Below are 9,608 nucleotides of genomic sequence, written 5' to 3'. Positions count from 1 at the left end.
TTGACCTCCGCCTCCCGGGTCTGAGCGATTCTCCTATCTCAGCCTTCCGAGTAGCTGGGACCACAGGCATGTGCCACCACGCGCGGCTAACTTTTCATATTTTTTTTTTTTTCAAAACGATTGCATTTATTATAAACACAGGTGCAGATCCTAGACTCTCAGAAACACAACAGATACGAAGCTAAGACAGCTCTGGTGAAACTAATAGACGACGAGGAACACCGAGGTATTCATGTCTGGGCCAGAGCTGCCATCCAGCGCCCCACAACCCACCTTTGGTCCAGATGGCTGGTTGGCCAGGTGTCCCTGCTGCCAGAACACACTGAACTGGGGTACAGGAGTTGCATATTCCATGAGCTGGTGTCAGGGGAAGCAGGGACTCTCACAGTTGCCAGGTTGTCCTTCTCCTCCGAGCCAATTTCCCTCCACAACCCAGGGGTTTCAGCCTCACATCACTATCATGTTCAAAACAGAAAACAGGCAAAATGTTTGGCTAAAATGAAATGAAAACTGCAGGAAAGGGACCTGAGTGTGCTGGTGGACAGGCTGCCCTGCTCACCTGCGGGAAGGGCAGGGCCAGCGAGGGCAGGAGAGCTCCCTGTGGGCAGCTAGGCTGTGTGTGCATGTGGCCGTCAGGTGGTCCCAGGGAGGATACAGGGTGTCAGGTAGGAGGGCTCTGCCTGAGGTGTTCTGGCATCAGGAGCCTGCCTGACCCCTAATGGGCATGACACAGGCCCCAGGGAGCAATGGACATCTGCTGAGAGGATCAAAGCCCAAGTTGGTCAGATCCCAAGCTTCACCTGCATCAGGCCCCTGACTCTGCAAAGGGTACCTCCAACTCTGGGGACAAGCCATGGCCTTGAGCAGCAGCTGGCTATGCTGCTGAAACCAGGACACACCTGCATCACACAGCTGCGCCATCCCGGTGTGACAGGCCATACTTGGTCACCCTAGGGTAAGCCGGAAAAGAACTCCCGATGTGCCCTGGAGAGCCCCCCACCTCTCAGGGGCCACCTCACAGGGTATCCCCACCACCCCATTCTTTGAGTTTGGCTTGAGATTTTTAAGAAGCATAATTTCAGGTGAGGAAGAGAACAAAGTCTGGTCCCAGGGCACTCTGGCAAGGATTGTTCTTCCCCTCGTCAGCATGAGAGGAAGCTACATATACAAGCAGGACACACACAGCACGCGTGGGGCGTAGGGAACCGTGCCTGCACACCACTCACATACACACAACATAACCAAGTAGCAGCCGGAGAGGCCAGGGCATGCTCAGAGGGCCGCCTTCAGGGCATCCACGTAGGCCGGGTTGTAAGGAGGCTGGCTGGTGGAGTAGGGTGCCGCTGCTTCTCCAGCCAGGGTCTCGTGGTAGGCCGGCGGGCCCATTGGCTGGGCTGGGTAAGGCAGTGGGTACTGCATTGGTTAGGGCACTGCTGGCATCCCTGGCTGAGGGGGCATGGCGTGGTAGCCCTGGTAGCTCGGTCCAGGGTAGCTGGGCGGCACACTTGGGGGCTGAGGGTAAGGGGCGTGCACCACAGTGGTGGACGTGGTGGTGGTGACAACTGGACGCGGTCGGCGGCACGTCTTGTACAGGCAGCAGCAGGAGCAGGTTAAGCAGATGATGATAGTGACAGCAGACAGCACAAAGATGGTCAGGCCAACGGCCAAAGTCGCTCCGAACCCCATGTTAGCCTCTGCCTTCAGCCAGAGGCCTCCTGTTCCCCTGGACTTCCCCTCTTTCCATCATGGGCCACTCAGTTTCAATTTCCTCCCCTTTTGGAGAAAAGGAAAGCAAATCTCCTCCAGATGACATCAGCCACAGGAAGCAACTTTCTGTATTTTTAGTAGAGGTGGGGTTTCATGGTGTTAGCCAGGATGGTCTCCATCTCCTGACCTCATGATCTGCCAGCCTCAGCCTCCCAAAGTGCTGGGGTTACAGGTGTGAGTTACCTTGCCTGGCCCCTCCTTTTTTTTTGGAGACAGAGTTTCACTCTTGTTGCCCAGGCTGGAGTGCAGTAGCACGATCTCAGCTCACTGCAACCTCTGTCTCCCAGGTTTAAGTGATACACCTGCCTCAGCCTCCCGAGTAGCTGGGATTTCAGGTTTGCGCTACCACGCCCAGCTAATTTTGTATTTTTAGTAGAGATGGGATTTCTCCATGTTGGTCAGGCTGCTCTTGAACTCTCGACCTCAGGTGATCCACTCACCTCGGCCTCCCAAAGTTCTGGGATTACAGGTGTGAGCCACCATGCCTGGCCTTTTTATTTATTTTTGGAAGCGGAGTTTTGCTCTTGTTGCCCAGGTTGGAGTGCAATGGCACCATCTCCATCTAGGCTCACTGCAACCTCCGTCTCCCAGTTCAAGCAATTCTCCTGCCTTAGCCTCCTACTTACATCTCCTGTAACTGAGATTACAGGCACCTGCCAACAGGCATGGCTGCTTTTTGTATTTTTAGTAGAGATGGGGTTTCACCATGCTAGTCACTCTGGTCTTGAATTCTTGGCCTCAGATGATCTGCTTGTCTTGGCCTCCCAAAGTGCTGGGATTACAGGCATGAGCCACTGCGCCTGGCCTTGAATAGGTATCATATGTTCCCAATAAAAAGTACAAGCAATAATAAAGGGGATTTGGTGAAAATTAAGTTGCCTTCTTTACCTCCCACCCCATTTTCCAGCTCCCAGTTCTCCCTAGAGGCAACTCTCCTATCCAGGTTTTTGTACTTTTTCGAGAAATTATATACACATAGAGAGCCTATGTGGCTACTATCCTCTTTTCCCCCCTTTTTTGCATAAATGGTGGCATCCCATAATACAGTTCTGAATGTCTCTCTGGTTTAAAAGTATATATTATAAGGCATATATATCTGGAGACGTTCAGCTCTGTGCACACAGATAAACCTTAAACTTGAAGAGACTGTGTAGTATTCGGTGGCCCCCTAGCACAATGTGCTGTGTCTGTCCCCTATTAATGGACATGGGTTGTTTCCAAACATTTGCACTTGGTAACAGTGAATGCTAAAGCAAATATCCTGGTACTTCAGGCTTTCACGCCTGTAGGGTAGGAGATCTCCTTTCGATGCTCCTAATTGTCGGAGGTAAACTTAAGGGGAGTGTATTTTGCTGTTGGTTCTGTGGATGACAGGTGACAAAACAGGGTAAGGCTATGAAATAGCTAATGAATTTGCCAAGCCAAACCTGAGGTTCCAGGCTGTCTTAAGTCAAAGGCTGAATTCCTCATAACACACTGGGGCTGGGGCCAGAGGCGGGCGGTAGGAGCTCTTCTTGGGCATAACCTTTCATCTGTGTTGGGCAAGAAAGCAAGGCATGAATGTGTCCTTCTACCTGGCAAGTTCCCTCTTTACCCCTTGGCAGCACGGGGGGAGTGAGGGCAGGAGGCTTCTCCCACATGAGCCCTGGAGCTGTGCTTTTGGCAAAAGAGGACTGGTACCCAGGACTGGGAAGGGGATGAACATCTCCCCACTCCCCAGGATACAGGAAAACATTAAAGAGGAATTTTCTATGACAGGTCATGGCTGGGCATAGTTGTTCATGCCCGTAATCCCAGCACTTTGGGAGGCCGAAGTGGGTGGATCACCTGAGGTTAGGAGTTTGAGACCAGCCTGACCAACATGGTGAAACCACAACTCTACTAAAAATACCAAAATTAGCTGGGCGTGGTGGCACACACATATAGTCCCAGCTACTTGGGAGGCTGAGGCAGGAGAATTGCTTGAACCCAGGAGGCGGAGGTTGCAGTGAGCTGAGTTCGCGCCACTGTACTCCAGCCTGGCAACAGAGTAAGACTCTGCCTGAAAATAAATAAATAAATATATATATATATATACATATATATATATATATATAAAGGGCAGAGGAGGTTAGTGAAGTCCCCCCCTTCCACCAGTGCTAAGCCCAGAGCTGGGGTTGGGGTGGTAAGGACAGGAGCCAGCGTAGTTCAGCCATACACCCCCCCTCCCCCTGCCTCATCCCCAGCTGATCCCTGAGCACCCGAGTTGTGTTTACCACCCTCTCACCTGCGTTACACAGGGCAGCCTCCCTGATGGGTAGCAAGAAGTGGGCGATAACATGCACCATGCCCCTCCACCACCCAAGGGCAGTGAAGACCTCAGAGGGATGAGGTAGCAGCTGTGGTGTGGGCAGACAGACATCCTGGTATGTATACCCCAGGCCTGTGAGTCTTTGGAGGTTGAATTTTTGTCTGAAAGCGATATGGCGCCTATAGGAGGTCAGGGACAGGCCTTCTGTTTCTTGGGAGGCCCTACCCCACCCCTTAGTTCCTCGTTCCATTCTCAGGAATTGTTTGTGCAATGGATGGACAAGGATAGGAGGTTCAGATCTAACGCAGTGTCTGGGCCTGCAGGGTGGCCTCTGAGGCCCAGGGCCCTGGAGGAGCCTGGGCATGGGGAGGAGCCCCCTGGGGCAGGGCATAACCCTTTCTGAGGCTCTAAGGGTGATGTATGTGGTGGAGGTTCCTCAAGATCACAGTTGGGCAATCACTTCATCCTAGGCCATGCCTGCTAGGATGGGGGATGGTGTGTGTGCCCAGGAACCTAGCAGAGGTCTTTGTGTGGAAGTGGGTGGGTCTGACCCAATGTAAATATTTTTATTACAAAAGAAATGGATGAGAAACCAAAGCCAATTCTGTTGCTGACCTGAAAGATGCTATTTACTTGGGGTAGAAATAGGACAGGGGAAGGCGCTGGCTTTGACCTTACTTGTATAATTCATTGTTTCAACAAAAACTCCTGGATCTTTCCTCTGGGGAGCTTGGGATAAGCGCACAAGTAATTAGAAGGTGGGAAGTGGCATGGACATGTCTTGTGGGAGTCTGGAAGATGAGGGATTTGAGAAGGATGGAGAAGAAGGTGTTATAGGAGAGGGGGTGCCAAGAGGAAAGCGCCTGGGGGAAAGAGGGCTTGGAGATGCAAGGGGTTGGGGTAGACTTCAGGGATGCGCAAGGAGCTCCCAGCAGTCACTGAAGAGAAGGTGTGAGGAACAGCCACTACCACTTGGTGGTTACCAGTGTGGACCCGGGAGCCATGCTGCCTGGGTTTGAATCCCGGCTCTGCTGCTTAGTACCTGTATGAACCTGGGGCAGCTCGCTTAACCTTTCTGAGCCTCAGTTCCCTCGTCTGTAAAGTGGGAGTAACAACAGAACTGTGTCATAAGCTTGTTGTGAGGATTAAGTGAGCACCTACATTTAAGACTTAAAAATAGTGTCTGGCACTCTGTCCTGCTAATATGAAGTCTTTTTCCCCCCAAAGCAGACCGGAAGACAAGGATTCCAGTGCAGACAGTGTATTCTGGAGGTGATCCCAGGAAACACGGGTAGTGGAGTGTGATAGAGAAGGAAGGCAGTCAAGGAAGGGTGTGTTATCGGGCAAATTTACCACTGTGGGTGAGTGGAGGTCAATCCCACTCAGGAAACCTGGAGTGGTGCAGAGTTATCCCATAGTCCGGGGCGAGGGAGCCCGGTATTTATACCAATCAGTCATTGGTTGAGGGACCTTAATTCTCTGGCATTTCCAGCTATCTGTGCACAGATAGTGCAGGACACCAAAAACAATCCTTGGGTAGAGACAGAGTCACTGCAGTTGGAAGTCAGTGGAGCACCCCAGTGGTAAGGCCCAAGGGATATGGTGGGGCGAGGACCGATCCACTACAAGCACCAAGAGGCTTGCAGAGCCATACTGAGTCCCAGCTACAGTCACACGTTAAGGCTGTGAACCAGGCTGGGTCAGCCTAGTTTTCCAGTTTGGGGGTTGACCTGCAGTTGCCACAGAAGGTTGAGGGGTGGCAGAACTTTAGGATGCCAGCGAAGTCCATGTCCAAGTGGCCAGACTGGTTAAGGAGTAGACTGGCCACCGCAGCGGGATCGGCCCATGCTATCTGCCACTTTTCCTCAGACATTTCCAGCTGTGAGAATAAGACATCCTGAGAGGACATCACAGCATCACTTCTGACTTTGTTTTTCTTTTTGGAATGGAGTCTTACTCTGTCGCCCGGGCTTGAGTGCAGTGCCGTAATCTCGGTTCACTGCAACCTCCACCTCCTGGATTCAAGTGATTCTCCTGCCTCAGCCTCCTGAGTAGCTGAGATTTCAGGCACGCACCACCACACTTGGCTAATTTTTATTATTATTTTTTTTTAGTAGAGATGAGGTTTATTTATTTATTTTTTTGAGACGGAGTTTTGCTCATGTTGCCTAGGCTGGAGTGCAATGGCACGATCTTGGGTCACTGCAACCTCCACCTCCTGGGTTCAAGCGATTCTCCTGCCTCAGCCTCCTGAGTAGCTGGGATTAACAGGAATGTGCCATCACCTGGCTAATTTTGTATTTTTAGTAGAGACAGGGTTTCTCCATGTTGGCCAAGCCGCATTTCTGTTTTTAGCTGTGACTACGGGAATGGGTGCGGTGGTTCATGCCTGTAATCCCAGCACTTTGGGAGGCTGAGGCAGGTGGATTACCTGAGGTCAGGAGTTGGAGACCAGCCTGACCAACATGGTGAAACCCCATCTCTACTAAAAATACAAAAATTAGCCGGGCATGGTAGCATGTGCCTGTAATCCCAGGTACTTGGGAGTCTGAGGCAGGAGAATCCTTTGAACCCAAGAGGTGGAGGTTGCAGTGAGCTGAGATCGCACTGCTTCACTCCAGCCTCGGTGACAAAGCAAGACTCCGTCTCAAAAAACCAAATCAAAACAAAAAACCACGCACACATAAACACAAAAACAAACAACAACAACAACAAAAACAAAACCAATTCTGACTAGGGGATGAAGTACAGAATTGGGGTATTGGTTTCTTCTTTTTGGAATTGTACCCCTGGAAGCAGACATTAGAAGCCTAGAATTGATAAGAAGAAATTTAGGTGAGATGGAAGAAGCTGGCAGGAAGCTGGCAGGAAAGGCAGGTCTGTTTTTTTAAGATATTATTCACATCCTTCCTTCCACCTGGAGTGAAAACATGGTTACATTTGCCAGGCTTTTGAAGTAGAGAAGCCAAGGTTGCCCTCATCCGGTGAGGTCTACTGAAAATCTAATCGGGGGTGCCGAGGGGAATAAAGATCTGGCGTCTTCAGCCCCACAGTCACTCAGATCATTGTCCTTCCACATGGGCCTCCTGGAGAGCTGACAGTGGACTATAACTGAGTTTTTGCCAGTGGAATATGAGTGGAAGAGTGGGGTGGGATGCACACTTGATGGAGATCGTGTTTCAACCATGCAGACAAGGACAATTTCCAAAGGCATGAACTGCAGATGGAAAGAACCTGGAGGCCTGAAGGAGGCTGATGAGCAGCTCTGCCAGTCAGGGCCACACATGCCATGTAAGCCTTGCCTGCTTACCCTGAGGCTCTTATTTGAAAGTGCAGCAAAATTCTATCTTATTTAAGGGTCTATCTTATTATATTTTAGGGTCTCTTCTATCTTACTATATTTTAGGGTCTCTTCATTACAGAAGTTTAACTTGTATCCTAATAAACAGTCCCCCCTGAGCATTGCCTTGGGCTCTCACATTGATTTCCGGCTAGGTAGACCAGTTAGACATGGGTTGGCTTTGTTCTAACCAAGCTAGAATAACAAGGGCTTAAATGGTCTGAGCATCAGTGGTCCATGTCAGTCCTATTCGCTCTGCAGGATTGGAGAGAAGCGCTTCTTTAATTTTGTTTCTTTATCATCATCCACATGTGACTTTCATTTTGTGATGTAGGTGGCTGTTCCAATGTCTACCATTCTGTCCACATTCCAGCCGGTGGGAAAGGGAGAAGAGAAATTGAGGAGTAAGCACTTCTCCTTAAGAACATACTCTGTGGGGCCAGAAAACCTGGGAGTTTTTTTACTGAAGCAAGAAGAGAGAATGATTCTGCCACACTGTCCCAAGTTGATTTAACTCAACAAATATTGGAAGAAACTCATGAAAGAAAGGTCCTTGTTCAGTCAGGTTAGACTCCATTATGTTCTGGTAAGCAACAACCTAGAAATTTTAGTGCCCTAGGAGGGCTTATGAAATATAGCCATCAATCTCTCCTATTCTGATGTGCGTGCCCCTTCACAATGTGACTTTGCCATCCTCCTATCTAGAGGTAAATTCTATGCCCCAGCCTTGAATCTGGGCTGACCTTGTGATTCGCTTTGACCAATGGTGTTAGAAGTGTTAAGTGACGGGCTGGACCCAGTGGCTTAAGCCTGTAATCCCAGCACTTTGAGAGGCCAAGTCTGGTGGATCACCTGAGGTTAGGAGTTCGAGACCATCCTGATCAACATAGTGAAATCCCGTCTCTAAAAAAAAAAAGAAGTGTTAAGTGACTTTTGGGGATAGGATGAGACCTTGAAGCTTATGTTTTGGATTCCTCAGAATATTGCCCTGAGACTGCCATGCTATGAGGGCTGGGGATAAATGACCCTGGGGAGGAAGGGCCAGCTGTCCTACTGTTCACTGAACTCAGCTGACTGCAGCTGCATGGAAGACCAGCAGAACTGTCTGTCTAATATGAGAAAGAAAAAATCATTTTTAAATTTCTTACCTATTGGGTAGTACTTTTTTCCTGCATCTGTAGAAATGCAATGAATTAAAATAACAAAGTTTATTTTTTGGTCATGTTACTTATCCACTGAGTCAGCAGGTATTGTGCTTTTTTAATTTTTTTTTTCCTTTTTTGAGACAGAGTCTCCCTATGTCACCCAGGCTGGAGTGCAGTGGCATGATCTTGGCTCACTGCAACCTTTGCCTCCTGGGTTCAAGCGATTCTCCTGCCTCAGCCTCCCGAATAGCTGGGATTACAGGCAGGCGTTACCATGCCCAGCTAATTTTTGTGTTTTTAGTGGAGACTGGGTTTTACCACCTTGGCCAAGCTGGTCTCCAACTCCTGACCTCAGGTTATTCGCCTGCCTCGGCCTCCTGAAGTGTTGGATTACAGGCGTGAGCCATTGCGACCGGCTGGTATCGTGTTTTTTATATCACCCAGGGATCTTGGCTGATGGAGCAGTCACCACCTCAAACATTACCATACAGAGGGGAAGAGCAGGGTGAAGATTACATTGAGCTTCCATCAGGAAGTGATGCATATCACTTGTACTCACATCTCATTGGCTAAAACAAGTGGCTGAGGAAATTCTATCCTACAATGTGAGTGAAAGAAGACAAAGCCACAATGTTTGCGAATAGTCCTAAATACCCCCCACCCTTAAGATAGTTTATTCCTCTCTTGTAACAATCTAAGTAGGTGAGTAGGGCTGGTATGACATCTGTGTCAGATACCCAGGCTCCTCTGTCTACTTGCTTTGTCATCTCCAGATGTTGCCCTCATCCTCCTGGTGGAAGACGGACCTCCACTAGGTTTATATTCCAGCCCATGAGAAGAAAAGGCACACCCCTTTTTTATTTTAGGGACATGGCTTGGAAATTACATCCATAAGTTCTACTAACATCTCATTGGCCAGAACCAAGTCACCTGGCTACCTAGCTGCAAGGGAAGCTAGAAAATATAGCCTTAGGCCGGGCGCGGTGGCTCAAGCCTGTAATCCCAGCACTTTGGGAGGCCGAGGCGGGTGGATCACGAGGTCAAGAGATCGAGACCATCCTGGTCA

At 49.6% G+C, this 9,608-nt stretch overlaps 1 pseudogene across 1 annotated transcript; it reads right to left on the bottom strand.

The window, feature by feature from the left end:
- Positions 1-97: 97 nt before the first annotated feature.
- LOC108299817 lies at positions 98-1,822 on the bottom strand (annotated as a pseudogene). Its single transcript, XR_001823125.2, has one exon. The product of XR_001823125.2 is annotated as a protein shisa-5-like (transcript).
- Positions 1,823-9,608: the final 7,786 nt, after the last annotated feature.

The sequence above is a fragment of the Cebus imitator genome, unplaced genomic scaffold (genome assembly GCF_001604975.1).
Source record: "Cebus imitator isolate Cc_AM_T3 unplaced genomic scaffold, Cebus_imitator-1.0 Scaffold24, whole genome shotgun sequence".
In the NCBI taxonomy this organism is placed as follows: domain Eukaryota; kingdom Metazoa; phylum Chordata; class Mammalia; order Primates; family Cebidae; genus Cebus; species Cebus imitator.
Note: the sequence above shows the minus strand (reverse complement) of the source record. Positions and strands in the feature narration are given on the sequence as shown.